This window comes from Salmo salar, chromosome 05 (assembly GCF_965601325.2).
Source record: "Salmo salar chromosome 05, fSalSal1, whole genome shotgun sequence".
NCBI classification, from domain to species: domain Eukaryota; kingdom Metazoa; phylum Chordata; class Actinopteri; order Salmoniformes; family Salmonidae; genus Salmo; species Salmo salar.
This window is the reverse complement of record NC_138295.1, coordinates 73,397,452-73,407,500: the sequence shown is the minus strand read 5'-3', so window position 1 is coordinate 73,407,500 and position 10,049 is coordinate 73,397,452. Positions and strand designations below refer to the sequence as shown.

At 46.5% G+C, this 10,049-nt stretch overlaps 1 protein-coding gene across 4 annotated transcripts in view; it reads right to left on the bottom strand.

Moving 5' to 3' along the window:
• Positions 1 to 10,049, bottom strand: part of LOC106576679 (uncharacterized) — a 53,344-nt gene that overhangs the window by 24,640 nt on the left and 18,655 nt on the right. The window lies entirely within an intron of this gene.

Genomic DNA, 10,049 nt, shown 5'->3' with positions numbered 1-10,049 from the left:
CATAATGACCCTGTTAGTATTTCCTGAAGTGTGAACCTTGACCCCCTGGCCTCCAGCCAGTCTGAGTGTCTTCCAGGCTGATCTTGTGGGGCTGACACAGCTGAGGTGTGAGACACACAGTTAGTCAGCCTGCCAGACTGGATCTCATTTCATTTCAATTCAATTCAAGGGGCTTTATTGGCATGGGAAACATATGTTTACATTGCGAAAGCAAGTGAAGTAGATAATATACAAAAGTGAAATAAACAATAAAAAGGAACAATAAACATTACACTCACAGAAGTTTCAAAAGAATAAAGACATTACAAATGTAATTATGTATATATTCAGTGTTGTAACGATGTGCAAATGGTTAAAGTACAAAAGGGAAAATAAATAAGCATAAATATGGGTTGTATTTACAATGGTGATTGTTCTTCACTGGTTGACATTTTCTTGTGGCAACAGGTCACAAATCTTGCTGCTGTGATGGCACACTGTGATATTTCACCCAGTAGATATGGGAGTTTGTCAAAATTGGTTTTGTTTTCGAATTCTTTGTGGATCTGTGTAATCTGAGAGAAATACGTGTCTCTAATATGGTCATACATTTGGCAGGAGGTGCAGCTCAGTGTCCACCTCATTTTGTGGGCAGTGTGCACATAGCCTGTCTTCTCTTGAGAGCCAGGTCTGCCTACTGCGGCCTTTCCTAATAGCAAGGCTATGCTCACTGAGTCTGTACATAGTCAAAGCATTCCTTAAGTTTGGGTCAGTCACAGTGGTCAGGTATTCTGCCACTGTGTACTCTCTGTTTAGGGCCAAATAGCATTCTAGTTTGCTCAGTTTTTTTGTTAATTCTTTCCAATGTGTCAAGTAATTATCTTTTTGTTTTCTCATGATTTGGTTGGGTCTAATTGTGTTGCTGTCCTGGGTCTCTGTGGGGTCTTTATGTGTTGTGAACAGAGCCCCAGGACCAGCTTGTTTAGGGGACTCTTCTCCAGGTTCATCTCTCTGTAGGTGATGGCTTTGTTATGGAAGGTTTGGGAATCGCTTCCTTTTAGGTGGTTGTAGAATTTAACAGCTCTTTTCTGGATTTTGATAATTAGCGGGTATCTCTCTGTCTCTTTCTCTCTAGGGGGCACAGAGTGTGTCCCAGGTGTCCTCTGTGTGGCTAAAAAACACAAACACACATATATATGCACTAATACACACACACACATAAACACACATCTCATATGAATACGGCATCACACATCAAAATCAAATGTTTGTGAGTTTGTGTGCCGAATACAACAGGTCACCTTACAGTGAAATGCTTACTTACATACACACAGACACATCAGATCAGCTAAGTGTCTTATTCTGAGCTCATATATTTCAAATCAGCGCAATATTCCTTGAACAACTGGATTTGAAAGCTATTTTTAGTCAGCTACAAGATGCAAGGAAAGCAGACCAACACAACAGCTACTCGACATACATAATCTTTTCTGATGAAGAGTAACTGCTGCAGCTTTAGGAGCCTCAACAGCAATAACAAGGGAGCACATGACCAGAGCAGAGCAATGAGCCAGCTCTCCACCCCATCCCCAGCCCAGCTCTCTCCCCCATCCCCAGCCCAGCTCTCTCCCCCCATCCCCAGCCCAGCTCTCTCCCCTATACCCAGCCCAGCTCTCTCCCCCCATCCCCAGCCCAGCTCTCTCCCCCATCCCCAGCCCAGCTCTCTCCCCCCATCCCCAGCCCAGCTCTCTCCCCCATCCCCAGCCCAGCTCTCTCCCCCCATCCCCAGCCCAGCTCTCTCCCCTATACCCAGCCCAGCTCTCTCCCCCCATCCCCAGCCCAGCTCTCTCCCCTATACCCAGTCCAGCTCTCTCCCCCCATCCCCAGCCCAGCTCTCTCCCCTACACCCAGTCCAGCTCTCTCCCCCCATCCCCAGCCCAGCTATCTCCCCTATACCCAGTCCAGCTCTCTCCCCCATCCCCAGCCCAGCTATCTCCCCTATACCCAGTCCAGCTCTCTCTCCCCCATCCCCAGCCCAGCTATCTCCCCTACACCCAGTCCAGCTATCTCCCCTATACCCAGTCCAGCTCTCTCCCCTATACCCAGTCCAGCTCTCTCCCCTACACCCAGTCCAGCTCTCTCCCCTACACCCAGTCCAGCTCTCTCCCCCCATCCCCAGCCCAGCTATCTCCCCTATACCCAGTCCAGCTCTCTCCCCCCATCCCCAGCCCAGCTATCTCCCCCCATCCCCAGCCCAGCTCTCTCCCCTACACCCAGTCCAGCTCTCTCCCCCCATCCCCAGCCCAGCTCTCTCCCCTATACCCAGTCCAGCTCTCTCCCCCCATCCCCAGCCCAGCTATCTCCCCTATACCCAGTCCAGCTCTCTCTCCCCCATCCCCAGCCCAGCTATCTCCCCCCATCCCCAGCCCAGCTATCTCCCCTATACCCAGTCCAGCTCTCTCTCCCCCATCCCCAGCCCAGCTATCTCCCCCCATCCCCAGCCCAGCTATCTCCCCTATACCCAGTCCAGCTCTCTCCCCCCCATCCCCAGTCCAGCTCTCTCTCCCCCATCTCCAGCCCAGCTCTCTCCCCCCATCCCCAGCCCAGCTATCTCCCCTATACCCAGTCCAGCTCTCTCCCCCATCCCCAGCCCAGCTATCTCCCCTATACCCAGTCCAGCTCTCTCTCCCCCATCCCCAGTCCAGCTCTCTCCCCCCATCCCCAGCCCAGCTATCTCCCCTATACCCAGCCCAGCTCTCTCCCCTATACCCAGTCCAGCTCTCTCCCCCATCCCCAGCCCAGCTATCTCCCCCATCCCCAGCCCAGCTATCTCCCCTATACCCAGTCCAGCTCTCTCCCCCCATCCCCAGCCCAGCTCTCTCCCCTATACCCAGCCCAGCTCTCTCCCCTATACCCAGTCCAGCTCTCTCCCCTATACCCAGTCCAGCTCTCTCCCCCCATCCCCAGCCCAGCTCTCTCCCCTATACCCAGCCCAGCTCTCTCCCCTATACCCAGTCCAGCTCTCTCCCCTATACCCAGTCCAGCTCTCTCCCCCCATCCCCAGCCCAGCTCTCTCCCCTATACCCAGCCCAGCTCTCTCCCCTATACCCAGTCCAGCTCTCTCCCCTATACCCAGTCCAGCTCTCTCCCCCCATCCCCAGCCCAGCTATCTCCCCTATACCCAGTCCAGCTCTCTCCCCCCATCCCCAGCCCAGCTATCTCCCCTATACCCAGTCCAGCTCTCTCCCCCATCCCCAGCCCAGCTATCTCCCCCATCCCCAGCCCAGCTATCTCCCCTATACCCAGTCCAGCTCTCTCCCCTATACCCAGCCCAGCTCTCTCCCCTATATCCAGTCCAGCTCTCTCCCCTATACCCAGTCCAGCTCTCTCCCCCCATCCCCAGCCCAGCTCTCTCCCCTATACCCAGCCCAGCTCTCTCCCCTATACCCAGCCCAGCTCTCTCCCCTACACCCAGTCCATCTCTCTTTCTAGATAGATATCCCCCTGCGGCAACAGAGGAGACGGGTCCCGCCAAGACTCAGCCACTCTGGAGAGTGAGAGGCAGCGAAGGGGATGAGGAAGAGAGGAAAAGATGAGGAATAGAGAAGAAAGAGAGGAGAAAGAGAGGAGGAAGAGAGGAGAAAGAGAGGAGGAAGAGAGGAGGGGTGAGCATGGCGGCCGTGCCAAACGAACAACCATAGATCTGCAGCGGCTGCCCCGTCAGCTCGGACTCTGACGGCGACCTGACAACTCCCGCTGACATGGGAAGAAGCGCTTGAGCGTCATCTGTCTTTTTATTTCAGAGGCCCTGCAGCAAACGAGCGATGCAGAACTGGATATGAACGGGGAGTCTCTGTTCTGGTTGGCTGGTGCTGGTGGTGACAGCTGTTGTGAGGCTAGTTGACACTGTGGGAGGCAGGCTGAACTTGTAGCGGGCTGGTGTGTGAGAGAGTTGGGCCGGGAAACAGCTGAGCACCAGAGCTCCAGATGGTACAGAGAGAGCGTATGGGGAGGCTGCGGGTGAAAGCGTAAAAGCCAGTCTGTCAGACAGAGAAAGATGCAGGTGGATGGCCTGTTCCTGAAAACATTTCTTCCCTCTGCTCCACCCTCCAATAGTATATGCACCTGTCATGAGAGGGTAGGCCATGCCTCATTACTCCAGCTTAGTCATTAACCCCACCACCTGTAGGACCCTGCATGGGTTACCATGACTGACAGCCTGGGCTAAGAACTAAGCAGTGGTCACCAAGTTTTTTCTCCAGCCCTACACTAACCTGATTCATCTGATTCAACGAATAAAAGCCTGTACGATCGGGTGATAAGTGGGGAAAGGTGTCATCTGTCTGGAGCTTTATGTCACAGGTGGTAGTGCCTTCACTCTACCAAAGGGTTGCTGGTTTAAGTCCCACTTTATTTGTTCCCCCTCAATATCAGTTAGTAAATCCAATTGATTCTTCAAAGCAAATGTAAAGCACGGTGCTCTGTAATAGATCACTGTGCTTTATTTCTTCTATCTGTCGTTAGTGGTAATGATATAGACAGTAGCAGTGTTGCACACACACGCACACACACACACACACACACACACACACACACACACACACACACACACACACACACACACACACACACACACACACACACACACACACACACCCCCCCCCGTAATCTGATAATAATATTCTCCTGTCAGCATTAAAGGCAAGATGGCGTGTCAGTTTCATAACTCACTCTCAGACTGAGTCACTGTGTTCACCAGCAAGGACTGCCACCCTGCGCCCACACACACACACACACGGCCACTCTAATAAACACACAGTCACACACACACACACGGCCACTCTAATAAACACACACAATCACACACACACACGGCCACTCTAATAAACACACAGTCACACACACACACGGCCACTCTAATAAACACACACAATCACACACACACACGGCCACTCTAATAAACACACAGTCACACACACACAAGCGCGTACGGGCACTCTCATACACACACACACACACACACACGCAGGCACTCTTATAATCACTGTCTATTTCTCCCAAACACCCTGATCAAGGGTTGTCACCCTACACCGTCACCGAGACACTCACATAATTGAGCAACAGAATGATGACACACTGGCAAGGCCAGCTGACACACACACACACACACACACACACACACACACACACACACACACACACACACACACACACACACACACACACACACACACACACACACACACACACACACACACACACACACACACACACACACACACACACACACACATTGAAGTAGTTCTTCACTCAGTCATTCCCCTTAACTGTGTTTATGTTTAAGTCAATTCAATCCTCAGCCAATCAATGCTCCAATCACTGTTCTTGTGAAAAAAGGGTTCCAAAAGGGTTCTTCGGCTGTCCCCATAGGATAACCCTTTTAGGTTCCGGATAGAATCATTTTTGGTTCCAGGTAGAACCCTTTTGGGTTCCATGTAGAACCCTCTGTGGAAAGAGTTCTACAAGGAACCAAAAGGGTTCTAACTGGAACCAAAGGGGTTCTACCTGAAACCAAAAAGGGCTCTTCAAAGGGTTCTCCTATGGGGACAGTCGAAGAACCCTTTAAGGTTCTAGATAGCACCTTTTTTCTAAGAGTGTGGAGTGAATCGTATCTGTCTGTCTATCAGCGTTTTTTATCAAATCAATGTCAGGGAATCCCTTTCAGTAACGAAATATCATAAACAAAGCAGTGTAATGGGGTAAGCTGGCGGCAGTCAAGCATGCACGCACACACAGTTTATACATACACACTGTATACATACACATACAACACACACACTAAATCATACACCACAAAAAGAGGAGTGAGTATGCTCACACACACACACTACAGCAAACACTCCAAAAAAGAGGAGTGAGGATGCTCACACACACACACACACACACACTACAGCAAACACTCCAAAAAAGAGGAGTGAGTATGCTCACACACACACACACACACACACACACACACACACACACACACACACACACACACACACACACACACACACACACACACACACACACACACACACACACACACACACACACACTACAGCAAACACTCCAAACAAGAGGAGTGAGTATGCTCACACACACACACACACACACACACTACAGCAAACACTCCAAACAAGAGGAGTGAGTATGCTCACACACACACACACACACACTACAGCAAACACTCCAAACAAGAGGAGTGAGTATGCTCACACACACACACGGGTCATTCTCAAGGAACTGACATTTGACGCAAAAATTCTCAAGTGTCATTTTCTCTTGGATCACTGAGATTAGGATCTGTACTTATCTATGCTTTTTCTATTAGATATTATGTATTTTACCACAATTCCCAAAACGATCAAGACAAAAAATTTCATCACCGAAACAGTCCAAAAAAGTTATAAACAAATCCATTTTTTTACACTGCTCCCCTAATGAATATTTTTTTGCATTACCACGTCATTATTTTATTAGTGTATTTACAGTACCAGTCAAAAGTTTGGACACACCTACTCATTCCAGGTTTTTTTAATTATTTTTTTACTATTTTCTACATTGTAGAATAGTGAAGACATCAAAACTATGAAATAACATATATGGAATCATGTAGTATCCAAAAGTTTTAGATTTTAGATTCTTCAAAGTAGCCACCCTTTGCCTTGATGACAGCTTTGCACACTCTTGGCATTCTGTCAACAAGCTTCATGAGGAATGCTTTTCCAACAGGTCTTGAAGGAGTTCCCACAAAAGTATTCATCCCCTTTGGCATTTTTCCTATTTTGTTGCATTACAACCTGTAATTTAAATTGATTTTTATTTGGATTTTATGTAATGGAAAATAATAACATTTAAAAATGAATGTCTAAAAAATTAAAATGGAAAAGTGGCATGTGTATTCACCCCTTTGCTATGAAGCCCCTCAGTAACATCGGGTGCAACCAATTACCTTCAGAAGTCACATAATTAGTTAAATAAATTCCACCTGTGTGAAATCTAAGTGTCACATGATCTGTCACATGATCTCAGTATATATACACCTGTTCTGAAAGGCCCCAGAGTCTGCAACACCACTAAGCAAGGGGCACCACCAAGCAAGCGGCACCATGAAGACTAAGGAGCTCTCCAAACAGGTCAGGGACAAAGTTGTGGAGAAGTACAGATCAGGGTTGGGTTATAAAAAATATCTGAAACTTTGAACATCCCACAGAGCACCATTAAATCCATTGTTAACAAATTGAAAGAATATGGCACCACAACAAATCTGCCAAGAGTGGGCCACCCACCAAAACTCACAGACCAGGCAAGGAGGGCATTAATCAGGGAAATACAGGTAAATTATTGAAGGAAACCTGTTTGTCTTCCAGAGATTTGAGACTGGGATGGAGGTTCACCTTTCAGCAGGACAATGACCCTAAGCATACTGCTAAAGCAACACTTGAGTGGTATAAGGGGAAACATTTAAATGTCTTGGAATGGCCTAGTCAAAGCCCAGACCTCAATCCAATTGAAAATCTATGGTATGACTTAAAGATTGCTGTACACCAGCGGAACCCATCCAACTTGAAGGAGCTGGAGCAGTGTTGCCTTGAAGAATGGTGTCACGTCCTGACCAGCAGAGGGAGTAATTGTATTAGTTTTGGTCAGGACGTGGCAGAGGGTTTGTGTTGTGTGTAGGTTCTAGGTAGGTTTTCTATGTGTAGGTTGGGTGCTGGACTCTCAATTGGAGGCAGGTGTTTCTAGTTGCCTCTGATTGGGAGCCCTATAAACAGGTGTGTGTATTTCTTTGTGGTTGTGGGTAGTTGTTTGTGAGCACTGCTTTTGTTTAGCATGCCACACTGTTCTTGTCGTGAGTATTGTTTATTGTTTTTTCCTGTGGATGATTAAAAGGATGAGTATCCACATTCCCGCTGCGTATTGGTCCTCCCTTCAACACAACGACATTATCTGTGACAAATGGGTAAAAATCCCAGTGGCTAGATGTGCCAAGCTTATAGAGACATACCGCAAGAGACTTGCAGCTGTAGTTTTTGCAAAAGGTGGCTCTACAGACTCTACAGACTTTTACTTTTGGGGGGTGAATAGTTATGCACGCTAATTTTTCCAGTTTGTTTTTGTCTTATTTCTTATTTCAAAGTGGTAGGCATGTTGTGTAAATCAAATGATACAAACCCCCCAAAATCCATTTTAATTCCAGGTTGTAAGGCAACAAAATAGGAAAAATGCCAGGGGCGGTGAATACTTTTGCAAGCCACTGTATGCTGAGCACTTGTTAGCTGCTTTTCCTTCACACTGCGGTCCAACTCATCCCAAACCATCTGGGTTGTGGAATTATGTTTTATCGAATGTTTTACAAATTAATAAAAAAGAAAAGCTGGAATGTCTTGAGTCAATAAGTGTTCAACCCTTTTGTTATGGTAAGCCTAAATAAGTTCAGGAGTAAATATTTGCTTAACAAGTCACATGATAAGTTGCATACTCTATGTGCAAAAATAGCTTTTAACGTGATTTTTTTAATGACTACTCCATCTCTGTACCTCACATATACTCTCAGTTGAGCAGGGAATTTCAAACACAGATTCAACCACAAAGACCGGGGAGGTTTTCCAATGCCTTGCAAACAAGGGCACCTATTGGTAGATGGGTAAAAAATAAAAAGCAGACATTGAATATCCCTTTGAGCATGGTGAAGTTATTAATTACACTTTGGATGGTGTATCAATACACCCAGTCTCTACAAAGATACAGACTTCCTTCCTAACTCAGTTGCCAGAGAGGAATCTGCTTGAATATCTATGCCAAGACCTTAAAATGGTTGTTTAACAACCAATTTAACAGACCCTGAAGAATTTTTTAAAGAATAATGGCCAAATATTGGAAATCCAGCTGTGGAAAGCTCCTAGAGACTTACCCATAAAGACTTACAGCTGTAATCTCTGCCAAAGGTGATTCTAACATGTATTGACTCAGGGGTAGAATACTTATCTAATCAAGATATATTACTGTTTTTTGTTGTTTTTTTGTTTCTACAAATGTTAGAATTTTTCTTCCACTTTGACATTAGAGTATTTTGTGTAGATCGTTGACAAAATATGACAATTAAATCAATTTGAATCCCACTTTGTAGCACAACAAAATGTGGAAAATATTTTCTGAAGGCACTGTAAGTAGAGAACATTGAACAAAACAAGGCTATGTCAATAATTAAGAAGCTCTTGATAACCGAAATGAAGGTTTTCATTCCCGAAATGACATGGTAATGAGAAGTTTGTGTTTCGGTAATAAGAGACCCTTAGCTCAATCTGCAAATAATGGGAAACAGCCATTATGATTCAGAAAACAATTGACCACATCACTAAAGCCTATTCGTGCCTCCACATTGGTAAAGTAATGGTTCTCTGACTTTTTCAAATTTTAGTCGTTTCGGTAATGAGAAGGACAAGTGGGGTGAAGGGGGTAAGGGGGTGTTTGAGAATAAGAACCACATTCGGAAGATATATAAGCAAATAAATTAACAAAGACATCCTCCAGCCATTTTTGAACTTTTACTGTTGAAAACCGATATGCCAAGCATAAATACAGTAAAGTTAACACACTAAAGGATGAAATAATATATTTTGAGCAAAATAGTGTTTTTTGACACAACTGCAAACTTCAAGGAGTAGGACATTGAAGGAGTTGGTCTGATGGTGCCCTCTGATGTCATCAGCCTCCCCCCTTGATTGAGGAAAAAAAGAGGAAAGCCCCCCCCCCCCCCCCCCCCTCAATTTGCTGCAGACATTTTAAAACTGATTTCATGAGAATCCCCCACACACGGGCACACACACACACACACACACACACGGGCACACACACACACACACACATGCATTCACACACACACACACACACACACACACACACACACACACACACACACACACACACACACACACACACACACACACACACACAGGCACTCAGGCTGCATTATTACGCACACCAGACAGTCAGCTGGTGGAGCCTTCCTTATGCACCAGTTGACA